Source organism: Chrysemys picta, chromosome 3, assembly GCF_011386835.1.
Source record: "Chrysemys picta bellii isolate R12L10 chromosome 3, ASM1138683v2, whole genome shotgun sequence".
In the NCBI taxonomy this organism is placed as follows: Eukaryota; Metazoa; Chordata; order Testudines; family Emydidae; genus Chrysemys; species Chrysemys picta.
In genome coordinates, this window is record NC_088793.1 from 8,282,137 (window position 1) to 8,297,007 (window position 14,871).

The 14,871-nt window shown below is 43.8% G+C and overlaps 1 protein-coding gene across 20 annotated transcripts in view; it reads right to left on the bottom strand.

Moving 5' to 3' along the window:
• NCOA1 (nuclear receptor coactivator 1) overlaps window positions 1-14,871 on the bottom strand; it is a 338,341-nt gene that overhangs the window by 167,281 nt on the left and 156,189 nt on the right. For 2 of the 20 annotated variants that reach the window (XM_065590107.1, XM_042848878.2), the window contains exon 1: window positions 11,057-11,294. The exons of the other annotated variants lie outside the window; for them this stretch is intronic. The gene's annotated coding sequence lies outside the window, so the exon portion shown is untranslated. Of the gene's footprint in view, window positions 1-11,056; window positions 11,295-14,871 lie in introns of those variants that run through there. 20 annotated transcript variants of the gene reach the window in all.

Genomic DNA, 14,871 nt, shown 5'->3' on the forward strand with positions numbered 1-14,871 from the left:
CTTTATAGGTATCACAGGAATTTGAGTTTCCATTCACCAGTGTTTTATGATCCAACATTCAACTACCCATGACCAAAGCAAACAGCTTATCAAAGCAACTGAGTGCTTCACTTTCATAATTGATGTCCTCCCCTCATTCCACTAAATATATTGTGGATCAAGCTAAGTACTGTACTGCAGTGTTTTAAGTCAAGAGAACGGAAGACACTGGGAAGTCCGAATTCTGAGAATACAGCTGAATTAGGTTTCTTTTCTTCTAGAAAAGGAAGCTTTTTGTTTTTAAAAAGGTCTTACAATGAAATATTTAAAAGAAAATTCAGCTAGAAAAATAAGAACATTAATAACCTCTTCAAAATAAAGGAAAGGCATATGAACCATGGTGCAAGTCTATGCAAATCAACTCCTAGAAAAATATGACTGGTTCCATATAAATCCCTGCAATAGACAGATAGATCTATTGCCTATTATCTAACAAAGTCTGAGTGATGGGTTACAGAGCAAGACACAAAATGGCCATTTAATTTTCATAAATTTTAAACCCATAAAGGACCATTATGATCATCTAGTCTGACCTCGTGCATGACGTAGGCCAGAGAACCTCATTCAGTGATTCCTGCTCAATGCCAATAACTTCTGGTTGAGCTAGAGCAGATCCTACAGAACGACGTCCAATCCTGATTTAAAGCCTGTGCCTATTTCTGGGAGTGAGAGGGAAGAGGTGAGTGGCTGTTATTCCTGGCTAGAGAACAGTATCAACACTGAGGGCAGCCTTATGCAATTGTGTTCTTTGAAATATAGCCAGTAGCATCTAGCTACTAAAGAGAGGAGGAGTTCTTTGTCCATTGGCTCTGATCCAATTGTACAGGAATGAGCCTTCACAGTTTTTAATACATGCACCTCAAGGCAATGGGGGGTGCATTTTTTAAAACAGGGAAAAATAAGCAAATTATTACGGTAAAACTCTATCTCAAACAGGATTCCATCTCAGATATTAATGTATGCTGTATCTCTCTTTCTTGCATTACATTCACACTGATGTAGGAGACCTTTGCTTTTGTTTTTATGTGCTTAAGAGTTACACTCCTCCAATCATTCAGATTGGCTCAAATAGGAGCTCTTTTCCCATGGAGTGAAACAGGCTTGCAGACCATAGACAAGGTCATGATAAATAACCAAGCACAGAGTTGCAGGGGACGTGTTTAGTGCAGTGTCAATGGGATTTCTGTTAGGTCCAGTCTTATTAAATATCTTCATTAAGTATCAGCAAGCTACTGAAATTTGCACAGGATACTAAATTTGGAAGAGATGCGATCATCCCTGGGGACAGAAACTTATTACAGAGCGACCTAGAGAGGGAGGGAGGCAGGAAATACAATGAGACTCAACTTAGACAAATTCTAACCAATATCATGGAGGCAGTCTTTTTGCAGCACTGTAAAACATTCAAATAAATACTTAATAGGAGTGAGGGCACTTGGAAAGTAGTATCACTGAAGTGAGACCTCGTGATAATACTGGGCAAAAAAAAAAAAATCAGAAATAAAAATGGCAAACTAATGTAATTTGGAGTTGCGTATACACAAGCATCATGTCATGGAGAATGAAGATGACAGTTCTGTATACAGCATCAATGTCTCAATATCAGAAAGACATTAACAAATAGATGCAGTTCAGAGACGAGCAACATTAAATGACCATGGGGCTATAGGGATTTATAAGAAAGACATTAAAAGAACTGTCAAGTATCAGAGGGGTAGCCGTGTTAGTCTGAATCTGTAAAAAGCAACAGAGGGTCCTGTGGCACCTTTGAGACTAACAGAAGTACTGGGAGCATAAGCTTTCGTGGGTAAGAACCTCACTTGCATCTGAAGAAGTGAGGTTCTTACCCACGAAAGCTTATGCTCCCAGTACTTCTGTTAGTCTCAAAGGTGCCACAGGACCCTCTGTTGCTTATTAAAAGAACTGAGTGCATATAATTTAGCCAAACGACTGTGACAGGGGGAAGTAAGGAAGGTGACTTCATAATCCTCCAAGAATCTGAAGGGTGTAAACACTATGGACAACAATACAGATTGGGTAATACCTTATTCCACAAGTACTTGGCCACTGAACTCAATGGGCCTTTTTGTGGAGTAAGGGTCTCGCATCAAATTGAGTTGGGTGGTAGGATCTGGACCTAGGAAAAAAGAGGAATGTGGAACCTCAGGGTCTACGGTGGGAAGCCCCCGGCTTGAATCATTTAAATCAGACGAAAATCCTGCTTTGGGAATGAGGAGGAAGAAGATCAGCCAATACATTTATTTCTAATTGTATGAAAGGATCTACACAGTAGTTTTTTTTCAGAAATCAATCATCTTGACCTTATTATAAACTAATATTTATACTGTAGCAGCACCCAGAGACTCCCATGTTCTGATCAGAAGAGTAGGACTGGAAGACAAACAATGGGCTTTACCATTGGATTGAGAAGTAAACTTTATACCACTGAGAGGACTCTGAGCGCTGTACCCCTATGACCATTTTTCCTAGTATATTTTAAACTGCATTATGCAGCAAAGTTATTGGGATCTACACAATGCAAACCAACTCCAAAGAACTCAGATCCCATTATTTTAAAACTAAGTTGTGTCTGTGATCAACCATCCTTCAAGCATAATGATAGCTTGGATGGGTAAAGAGGAGAATTATCTGTACTCTACTATTTCAGTAGGAGCTTACTTAAGAAGCTTCAGATAATTACGATGCCTGAGAAACTCTCAGAAAAGGAACTCTTAGTTCTTGCTTGCTACAGTTATTCAGATTTTTTTTTTAAAGTGGGTGGAGAGAAGGGAAAGGGTCTACACAATGGTGACATGTGTGTATTTAGAAAAATAACAGCTAGTTTGATTTATTAATCTTTGTATTTATTACCTGTATTACAGTAGTGCCAAGAGGCACCAATCAAGATGGGGGCCTCATTGTGCTAGGCGCTGCACAAACACATAGTAAGAGACAGCCCCAACCCAAGAGTTTATAGGGTAAACAGACAATGTGTGCCAACTGAAACAGCCCTAAAGATGTTAAGGGATTTGCTCAAGATCATGCAGCAGGTCAGCGGCAGAGCTGTACCCACATCTCCTGACTCCCAGTCCAGGGCCCTACCCAGATTTAGAAGTTGCATTTTATGGTCCATAATCTAACCAGGTTATGGTGATCAATCTTCTGGGTATCCTTATCAAAAAGAGGGGAATAGACTTATGTTCCACCTTCCTTTTTCCCCCGCTACCACTGAAACTACTATTGAGTCCAGGATAGGAAGGAGGTAATAATATTCCACGCCCAGCTATGGGACTTGATAAAAGTGGCTGGTTTGTGGCTTGGGTTTGGGGTTTTTTTTTGCCATCGCAAGGACTGAGGCTTCACAAACTAGAGGTAATGAGCAAATTTCTAATCGGCTTTCAGCCATCCTCTCTATTGACATCACTGCCTGATGGTAATGATACAGGGACACACGGGCCAGCAGAGGTAGTGGACAAAGGACCCATCTCACTATGGTACACAGATGTATCCCAGACACCTTCCCCGTCAGCGTGCTTAGCGCGCGATGGGTCAGCAGCATTACCACATGACGTGATGATTTGCCCAAGTGGAGGATGAGGAGGAATAGCATGGAAAACCCCTGGGCATACAGGAGGAGGAGCAAAGAAGTGCAGGCTTGGAGAGCTCCATTTTCTGAGCAGCAGCCATTATGGAACCTGAACGGTCAGGCAGGTTTGTCACCATCTCCAGGAGCAGGTGTCACTTCAGTGCTGAGCTGAAGGATGAACCATAGTTGGGAATGAGGCTTTTACTATTTTCTTGGTCAGGCACTGCAATCTATTGTCTCTCTCCTGCCCGAGGAGTTAATGTTAGAGAAGGCGCTCCTTGGCCTCAGCTCCTGCTTTTAGGACCATCATATGGACCAAGAAAACAGCAACCGTGCACAGGAAATCAGAATTCATCAGGTTATTAGCTATCGTTTACTTCTGTCGGTGCCTAAAGCTTTGCCAGGCCCCTCCCAGAACAGAAAGATCCCTGACCCAAGAAGCTCATAAACTGAATTAGACAGGATGTAATGAAGTAGGGGAGGAGGTGGGGGCTAACGTCAATAAATGTATGTGATTGTGCAGCAAGGGTTAATTTATGGCACGAAGCACAGACGGCCGCTATTATACTTTTCATGACTGAACTGACGCCTTGGTTGGTGATTTTTTTTTTTTGTCAGCAATCATGGCAGAAGTGGACAGAAAGGAAGGGACTGAACATGGAGAAAGAAGGCAACTTGCAGAGCAAAGCGTTCCAGGATTAAGGGCCAACATGGAAGGAAAGACAGACAGCGGTGGGAAAAGCAAACAGCCTGTTGGCAGAGTGGACGAGGGGTAACAGGAAAAGTCTGGGCACCATTACGAACGCAGATTAATTATGTACCTTTTAGCAAACCAGATGCTCCTCTTTACAGGAAGCCCTTAATGGATAATATTATTTGTATTACTATAGCACCTAGAAGTCCAATTGTGCTAGATGCCGTACATACACATAGGAAGAAAGTCCTGTGCTGTTTCCACTTCCCATCCACCACCTAGTTATTTACTGTACAGATATAACAATGACAGCTGCAGCATATCAAAAGTAGCTGAGACTGCATAGCTCTGTACCTACACATTCCCCAGAATCCTTTATGACTTTTGACTATTAATATTTTTTTAAAGTAGCTCAAGTGTTTTATTCAGAAACAGGCAATTCATATTAAACATATAAACTACTTTCCTCACTTTAATATCTAGGCTAGTCTCAGACACAGGTCCCAGAGAGCAGTATAGATAAAATCAACACAGGGATGGATCACAAAGGTATCTAACAACTACCTGGATAACTCCGCAGCCTAAGGCAATGCATGTCAAAAGGAGTTACTGTACATTTCATTGATAATGTTTGAAAAGAGGAAATACTGTATCTGGAAACAGCCCCTCTTAAGTCTGAAGCTAGAACTTACCCCAAGTGCAGAACAGAGAACTGTGCTCCTAGCGAAAGACAGCTAGATGGGAAGGAGGAACTGCAAGAGGGTTTTGCTAGCACACACTCACATCAATCTGTATGTGCTGGTTTTATTAAGTTATTTCTCTAAACGAATGGTTTTCAACCTTTTTTCATTTGCAGACCCCCTAAAAATGTCAAATAGAGGTGCAGACCCTTTGGAAATCTTGGACAATCTACAGACCCCCAGGGGTCCACAGACCACAGGTTGAAAACAACAGCAGAGCAGGCAAACGCAGGCAAACGTCTAAAGCCTACTTTGAATAACCGATTCCTCTGAAGCTGGAAGGCTGGCTAGTAGGTCACTGCTTACTTCAACAGCCAAACATAGGAATGGGGATGATAGGTAGAGGGTGTGCCATCAGAACTCCTAAAATGATACCATTTGTATGCCATTAACTCTTTTAGATGGAATTGGGGGTCGCCACATATTCTGCATTGCAAGGACAAAAACTGGTAACAGCCAAAGCTAAAACAGAAACTATGCAGAAAATATTCTGCTAACTGCAGGACAGAAGAAGGATGTCAAATGGATCCAGAATACTGCAACTGAATCCAATGCCCTGAATTGCAAATATTTTACTTTCACGGTTGAAGCTACACATTTAATTCAAAGCAGTCTTGATAATTAAGGTTTCCAACCAATCCCCTCATCCACAGCCCTGCTGGCTAAGTCGATCTTCATTCTTCCAAAGATATTGAGAGGGAGAAATGGGTCTGTACTTTTTGGCTGCCTTGAGGGCTGCAGTGCTTGAGTAGGTCTGAGGAAAGAGACCAGGTGGAATTCAGTGACGCCAAGTGCTGTACTCTAACTAAGCCCCAGGGCCACAGAGGAGTGCTTAGGGACGAAGACTGAACCTTGTAAACAGAAATGGATCGTTGCAGGGAATAGCATAGTTGGAAATTACATTTATTTCTCGATTTACGTAGTGCACCCATCACAACACTCCAGGCACGCACAATGATGAGGAAGGTTGTGACAACTACCGCACTTACCAGATTCTGAAGTTACCATGTTCGGCAAATGTAATCTCAACATTTCCCTGACAAGTCAGGGAAAAATATGTTCCAAACAACTGTTAGCAGAAGCAAAGTACATGAGGACTTTTTAGCATTGCATCCCCAGGAGAACAATGCTGGAGAAGTTAACCTTGTAGAGAAGGTAGAAAGGAGCAAATATAATTGCATCATTTCATGCCCTTTGAACAACCTTTGGATTCTGATGTTTTTGCCAGGAAGAATAATGAAAGTCAAACTAATTAAGCATTGAACATGCCCACAGTACGGAGTGTGAAAATCTCTAAAGCCTGACAAGTTGGTAGGAAGCACTCAGCTCAGAGCTTAGGTTTCACGCTGTCATTTAGGGAGCAATCATGATGGTGCAAAAAACAGAATTTTTTTTTTTAAGAGCATTCGTTCAAAGTTATAAAGTGGGTATTGTGAAAGGAGTCAACCTGAGACCATTCTGAAGGGAAAGGTAGCTGGTACACCTGCCAATTTTTATATTTAACAAACATATGGGCTAAATCTTGCTTGTTTTACTCCTGTAAATACATTCATTAAAGTCAATGGGTGCAAAGGCCAGCAGTGATTTCGCCTAAAGTTTGTAATAGCAAGTATCTTAAGTAACCATGCACCCACAGGGGAAATTGGTCTAATTTAATTATACATTTTGGATTACTGACCCTCCCAAGGTGAAGTCTCCCCATCTGAAGCAAAGACCTCTTTTTTTAAGGGGAAGGAAGGGGTTTTGTTATCCACCACGTTTCTTGTTTTACTTCTGGGGGAATTCTGCACCACTGCACATGTGCAGAATTCATGTCCCCTGCTGATTCCCCTCCCCCCCCCCACGGAAAATAAGTTCTGCTGGGGAGGCACTACAATTAGAGTTTTTGCCCACCAGGAGCTGCTGTGGCGCCAGAAGAGAGGGCAGACAGCTCAGGACTGGAGCAACCAGCTGAGTAGAAGGAGAGATGCCTTCCTCACAACGCCCTGCCTGTGGGGCCAGGTGAGGAGACACAGGATATGGGGGGGGGGGGAACAGAGTGGGTTATACAGGGCTTCTGGGGGGTCACAGACTTGGGATCAGAAGGGCTAGTGAGGAAGGGCACAGGAGCTAGCGGAATGACAGCACTGAATCACGGGCTGAATGGGAATGAGGGTGCAGGGCCACATGGGAACAGGGGTGCAGGAGGACAGAGGGAGGATGTGGCAAAGGGACACATGAGGACATGGGCAGATGTGCCTGACTGAATGGGAGAGGTTAGGGGTCAGCCAGGGTCTTCCTGGGGGAGGCTCCCAACTCCCTAACAATCCATCTCTCCTCCCCCCCCCCCCCCCCGCAAAAAAAAACACTCGCAGTATGGGTTATGGGAGGGAAATCGCAAGCAGGGCCAGCATTAGGGTGGAGGAAGCAGGACTATTGCCTGGGGCCCCACACCACAAGGAGCCCACCAAAGCTAATTTACATGTTTTGCCCGAGCCCCAACCTTAAGGTAGAGGTTTGCCGTTTTTTCTAGTGGGGGGCGGGGGGGTCAAGATTTTTTCTTTTTAAAGTTCAAAGGGGGTCACCAGCACAAAAAGGTTGAGAAACACTGCACTAAATCACAACCAGCAGGCCTGCCAATTTATTAGTCAACACATGCCTCCTCCCAATTGCAGATACCAGTCCATGCCAATCAAAGCAATTATCTGCCTATTTCACAGACAAGATCACCTAAGTCTAGGATGACCTCTCTGGATCCCAGGAACTGACAGTCACACATCAGACTGACACTAGAACACCTTCCTTCCCAGGATCCACACGCAACAAGAATTCCTTCAACTTACTGAAGGAGGCACCAGTTACTATATGCAATGCTGTCCTGTGCCCATCCTGACTGGGGAAATCTCACCAAAAATGCTAAAGCCCTTTGCTAACATCTCCTTTGAAGACAGCATGCCTCCTTGAAGCAGACAGCCTGTCCAATACTCAAGAAACAGTACTTTGATGAAGTTCACCTTGCCAACCAACATCCAATGTTGGATTTCTCACGTTTGAACAAAGTAATTAAGAAGTACAGCTCAAAGCCACCTCCAGCAACTCCTGGCCTTGCCAATACTCAGACCCTTCCAAGTCAGGTTTTAGACAAGGATATGGCAGACATCACACAGGCTGCACCATTAGACAAATTAGACTAATGGTTTCACCATTAGGGAATTGCCCATTGAACAGACCTTCTCATGCTAGTAGTGGCTTGTCTATACAGCAAGCTAGTGTGCAGCAAGCCAGGGTGTGACTCTACAGTGCACCAGCATGCCATGCACTAACTCGCTGTGTGGACCCTGCTACTGTGCACTAAAAAGGTCCATAGTGCACTTTGACATACCTCCATTTGAAAGTGTGTGGTAGCAGGGTCCGCACAGCAAATTAGTGTGCGGCGAGCTAGTGCGCTGTAGATTTACACCCTGGCTTGCCACGCACTAACTCACTGTATAGACAAGCCCTTGAGTTCTCAGAGCATTTCACAATGTTCACCATGAGATGCTTGGCTGAGTGGAAGCACGTGGAGCTGGCTCCCATCCTTCCTTACAGAAGGACTGCACAGGGTTGTAATGGGAAGCTGCCTGTTGGACCCGAGAGCTCTCCCATATGGAGTTTGTAGCTGTAATGGAGAGGATGAACCTTGACATATACATGAGACTACTGAAGGGTAGGGTAAGGGGGTTGTGCAGATAAAAACACAGTAATGCAAGCGCAGAATGGACAAGAGAGAGGAACGATGGTCTTGTAGTTAAGACACTAGACTGGGATTCAGGTGATTGAGTTCAATTCTCAGCTTCGCACTACTACCTTTGTGATACTGAGCAAGTCACCATCTGTCTGTGCCTCAATTAGCCCCCTGTAAAAGGCAGAGAATGCTTCCTTTTCTCGCTCTTCAACTTCACTGTTTAGAACGTAAGGTTTTCATGGCAAGGACCAGCTCTTGCTATGTGTCTGTACACAACAGTTCCCAGTCTTGGTTGGAGACTCTAGGCACCCCATAATACAAACAAACAATGATAATACGATGCTGCAGTGCAAAACCACAGACTGAACACCAGGAGATTATGCTTGTGTATTTGGTGACTGTGCTGGTGCCGTCAAAGAAAACAATGACTGGCGAGAGAGACAGTGGAGTTGGAATTGGTGATCGCTATTTTTGTCCCAGGAGGACGTGGCAGTGACTGGCTTGTATTTGTGCAGCACGCTGAGGATCTAAAGGTTTGTACAAATGCTAACTGACACTATTCTCCATCCGTCCAGTTTGTGACAGAGATGTACATATGTAAATACTTTGCTACAGTATTCTAATAAATGATTGTATACAGTGATTCACTTTGCGCTACAATATCTCGCTCATGAATGCACTAGATGCCGTGATGCATCATGAGTTATTTGTAATCTAAAAGAGTCCATGTGCTAGGTGCTGTCTACACAGTCCCGTCCCAAAGTGTAGATTAATATGGCAGTTGGTACGTGCGCAGCAATTTTTCACACAGCCATGGACTTGACAACCAGTTCTATTCAGAGGGAGACAATGGCCAGGACACAGGGCTACTCTTTTTGAAAAGAGTCATGGGATCTGTAGTTTTCACCCGATTCAGTTTAACATCTTATCTAAAAAACTGCAACCCGTAGCACTATGGTGCAGTATCACCAAAGCTTAAGTCTGGGATTTGAACCCATGACCTCCTGATCCAGAGGTCAGGATACTACCATCTTATTTAATATTTGCATATAGTGCCAGACTGCAGATGTGCCTGGATCTTTTAGCATCTAAACCACACGATATACAGGTATATTCAAGCGCGCAAGTACTCTTGCAGACACACTCCAGCATTTACAATAATTATTTGTGCTGATTCCATCTTTGAATACGCAGTTCTGTCTAGGTGAAGATATAAATGCCTCTGCACATACATACTAGAATAAACAGGTTATGTATACTTTTAAGTACACCAATACACAGATGGACCTTTCTGTAACAGTGTGCAAGACGTACTGTACTGCACTGTCCTGGGCTACTGCCTAACCCTTTTCCCACCCCCTTCTCTAAATCACTGTATAAGAGTGCACTACAGCGTCAGCAAACAATAACTTGCAGCTCCATTGTATTTGCTATATTCCCAAATCTGCCTCCGGGATTTATAGAAACTCTTGGAGCCCTTAGTCAGAAAATGGTTTCAAGCACATGCCAAAGACAATTCAGCATTTGGAACCTGTTTACACAATAATCTAAAATGAATTTCCATCATAGGAAGATTTCCTTCAAATTGTGCAATAGTTGGGTTTGGGTTCTCTATAACAACGTACATGTGAAATCATTAACTTCATCTGTTGCTTTAAATTCTTTCATCAATGATTAACAAATGTTAAGCAATCAGCAATTTTTTCTTTAAGCAAGGAGCTCTCTCTCTCTTTAAACTAACGTCCTTACTTCTGCGAGTTGCTACGAGGATCCTTGCCAGATCTAGCCAGTTTAAACATTTACGCATCGATTTTCAAGGTCACTGCTGAAATACGTAATTTTCTACTTTAGTATGTTATTCCAAAATGCATAGCATTATTAAATGCGATGGGGTGGGGGGGGGTAAAGCAAACCGCACCAAAAAGTTCAATCAAAAAATATCTAAGCTAAAATGCTCATTGTAAAAAGGACTTTTCCTCAGAAAATTTAAATATAATTATCTGGACATCATCTTTTGTTTGCACTGTTATGTAACTTACATAAACACTGACATAAGTGACACTAAAAGCTTCTCTGCCTTGTACAGAATCCCCTCCGATCTTTTAGCAAAATGTAGTTTGCCTGGAAACAGCTGAGGTCTTCAATGAAGGATACCAGCGTTTAAAGCTGGAGGGGGTGGGGAGCGGGGGCAGAAATTCTGAAGGTTTGGGAAGCAAATTTGTTACTAGCTCACAATAACAAACAAAAAAAGGGCACATTTTGGAGGCTTAAAGACATCAGACCGTTCTCCTTACCTGAGAGATTTCCAGCTAGGCAAGTCTGTTTTCAGGCTGAGCAGCAACCAGATGACTAACATGCTGTTGTGAAGCTCTCTCTCCCGCTCTCTCCCTTCCTCTGTTCCATGTGCTCCTGGATGTTTGCAATACATTCAGCGTGTGTACTCTCCAGCACATGCTGCTGCCATGACAGGCGAAGGATTCTGAGCCAGCTCTCTCACTTGATTCCCACACCAGCTGACTGATAATTAAACTAAACACATACAGCCCGAGCCACTCGAACGCAGCGACTCTTCTGGGATCACCAGTGCCACCTGACAGACCCCACCAAACACACGCGGTGGCAGGACAGATTCAGAACATTACTTAAGTCAGGTTTGCAATTCAAGCGAGCCATAAAATGCTCTGAGATACACTTGACTTTCACCAAGAAAAGAGAGCACACACACAAAAAACCTCTCTGAAAGCAGCCAAAGCAAACTACTTACCACCTGCATAATGCTTAGAATTCCAACTGGTAAACAGCTTTTTATCTAGCTAAATACATGTATGGTCCCCCATGACCATAGGATCTCAGTGTTCCATAAACGCCTGGTGTGATAGAAAAGAATTACCCCCATTTTACAAATGGAGAAATTGAGGCACAGAGAAATAAAGTGATTTGCCCAAGGTCACATAGGAAGCCCAAGGTAGAGCTATCTCCTGAATCCCAGTTTAGTACAATAGCCGTTATGTAAAGCCTATACCAGCAATCTCTCCCACACATCCAGAGTGTTACTAAGATTAATAATTCTTTATTTAATAATAAGCAGACTTATTTCATTGTTTAGGAGAGGGACTTCTTTAAACTTATATTTGAACTTAAAAATACCTGTTTTAATGGCTAAGTTATAGTAAAAGAGGGTGTGATCCTTATTTTTAATGACTGCAATATCACCTAGAAGCCCCAATCAGGGATCAGGACACTTATATAATAAAAGATAGCCCCTGCCCAAACAGCTTACATGCACCCTGAAAAATGAGTTCAGTGCAAATGTTGGGTATGCGGGGAACAGCAAGACTGGGCAATTAAAGAAACTGGAACCACTTCAGTCAGTTCAATATGCTCAACCAACTATTCTTCATAGTGGGCCAAGTTTGTGACGGCCTTACACTCCACTCAACAGCATTTCTCTGTCTGTCTGTAGCATGACAACTTTTAAATGCCGCATCAAATCAACTCCAAAATTTCAGAGAATGCTCTAGGCATCAATGGACAGAACCCTGTTGATCTTAAGGAAAAACAGAAAGCCCAAAAGGGGGGAAAATAGGGGGTACATGAAACCCCTGACTGCCCTTTGGCACAGCCACAAGCATCTGTGCAATTGTCTATAGGTCAAACTGTTCAATGGCACCCACGCACACATGCCAGCATCACAGTACACCATCTCAACTCTGCTCATCCACACAACAGAATTTAACACGTTGACACTGAGGTCTGGTCTATACTACTGAGTTAGGTCGATGCAAGGCAGCTTACGTCGACTGAACTATAGAAATGTCTACACTTAAATTTCACTCCCACTGACATAACTGCCCCGCTACGCCGATTTAACTCCACCTCCACGAGTGGCGTAGTCAGGGTTGATGTTGTTAGGTCGACGCAGTGTCAGCGAAGACACTGCATTCTTTATGTCAGCTGTTACTGGCTTTCAGGAGCCATCCCACAGTGCCCCACACTGATAGTACAATCGATACAAGCACTCCTAGTGAGAATACACCAGGAGCAAAGTGTAGACACGCACAAGCAGCTGCGGCGGCTGTATGCCAGCTTAAGTTAGGTGGACTTAATTTTGTAGTGTAGACATGACTTACCTTCCAGACAAAAATAATAATAATGGTGCGGATAAGGGGGAATGGGTAGGGTGCACAAAAACCCTGTTGGGAGAGGAGGGAGGGGAGAATGGTATGGATGGAAGGAGTAATGAGAAGCATGGAGAACCCCTGGCAGGGGGCGATTGGGGACCCTGGTATGGGCTGAGGAGGAATGCAGAACATGGGGAACAGTGGCACATTGGAGGCCCTACCCGGGGGGATGATAGAGGGATCTGGAAATGGTGGGGGGACACAGAACCCCTAGTGGTGGGAGTGACTAGGGAATCTGGTACTGGGGCACAGTCACTGGCATGGGAGGAATGGCACGCATGGAGGAAGGGGGAATAGGGACTAACACAGAGGAAGAGAATGGAGGCGTCTGGTAGGGGAGCAGGATAGAATGGGGGGCACACAGAACCCGTGTCAGGGGGACACTGGGAGAACTGCAGGAGTCCATGACAAAGAGGGGGGTGGAAGGGTGACACACAAAGCGTTTGGGTGGGGGAAAATGGAGGGATGAAAGGAGCCTCTGGTGCATACAATATGCTTGCCCTATACAAGCTATGAAGCATGCGATGCCCAGGCACCCACACAGCCGTCATTGTAACACAATGGCAAAGTGCATGCTGTTTGCCCCTCTAATGGCTTGCCCACTAAGGGATAACCGTCTACTACTGCTACTGACTTATTCTTCATTCAAGTGGTAGAAATCTGTGCTGTGGTGCTGACAGCCCTGGATTAAAGCACTGCTGGTGACCCACAGAGTGGAGAATGGGGGGTGTCATATCATTATAGTAAGGGTCATGACCCATGGACTGTACAGGTCTAGAGGTTATTTTCATAGAATAATAGGGTTGGAAGGGACCTTGAGAGGGCATCAAGGACAGTCCCTTGCCCTGAATAGTGTAAGTAAAATTCAACAGAAAAATCATACAGAGCCCAGGCTATAGAATGGTTGCTGATATTATCAAGATCTCTGTATTTTCAGTTTAGTGACAGTGGAAGATCTGAAATATCTAGCCACGATTTACCATCAGCACAGCATTTGAATATCCCATCCTGGATTTCCAAAAGAGGGGCTCTCCCTTGTTGACTCTTTTTTGTTTAATGCTTGAGACAGAAAGACTCGCTTTCATACGGTCTCCCAAAAGTCAAAAGATTAAACTGTTTCCCCAGAGAGTCAAATAACGCAGCCTATGGGGATAAAAATAGCAGAAGGAGTGAGAAACAAAGAGGCAAGGGAGAAGGGGAGGTTTTCATCGAATTTGAAATGAGTGTATCAGTGGAGTGAGAGATACAGGAAGATTGTCCCAGATAGCAGGATCTGCAGAGAAGAAAACTCTTGCACCAACTGTGGCTGCATTACACAGAAGAACACAGAAGCAGCCAGTGCTAAATTAAAAGAAGGAAAAAGGTGGGGAGAGAGAATGTGTGGAGTCAGCTGGAGCAACTCAATGGAGAGAGAGAAAAAACCTCCTCCTCATTATTTAAGTGGATCCTATCATAAACCATGTCTAGTGGGGCTATTTTTAAAGGAGGATGGATGAACACATTCCTCTTTATTCACATGAGAGGACAAGCAACATTGTTCTCCACACGGTAGTGTCTGCAGACCTTGGACTTAGAGAAGGGAGTTGCAATAGTCAAGTAGAAAGGAGATAAAAAGCATGAATGAGGATTTTAGCAGAGGTGGAGCTCAGGCAGTGACACTCCTGGATAACGTTATGGGGGTGATGAAAGATGAGTTAGAAGACCCAGGAGACTGAAGAAGTTGTTCAAGATCAAGGAGAATGCAAAGGTTACAGAAAACAGAAATAAATGGAAGGGAAGTCTTAACTGAAAAAGATAGAAGAGAGTGAGGGAGCTGTACAAAACTCTCAGCCACTGTCTCAAACTGGAATTAATTTGGCCAAACGAGGAGACTGTTCTCTCAACACCTATGGAAGAGGCTACCACAAACAAATGCAGGTTCGCCACTT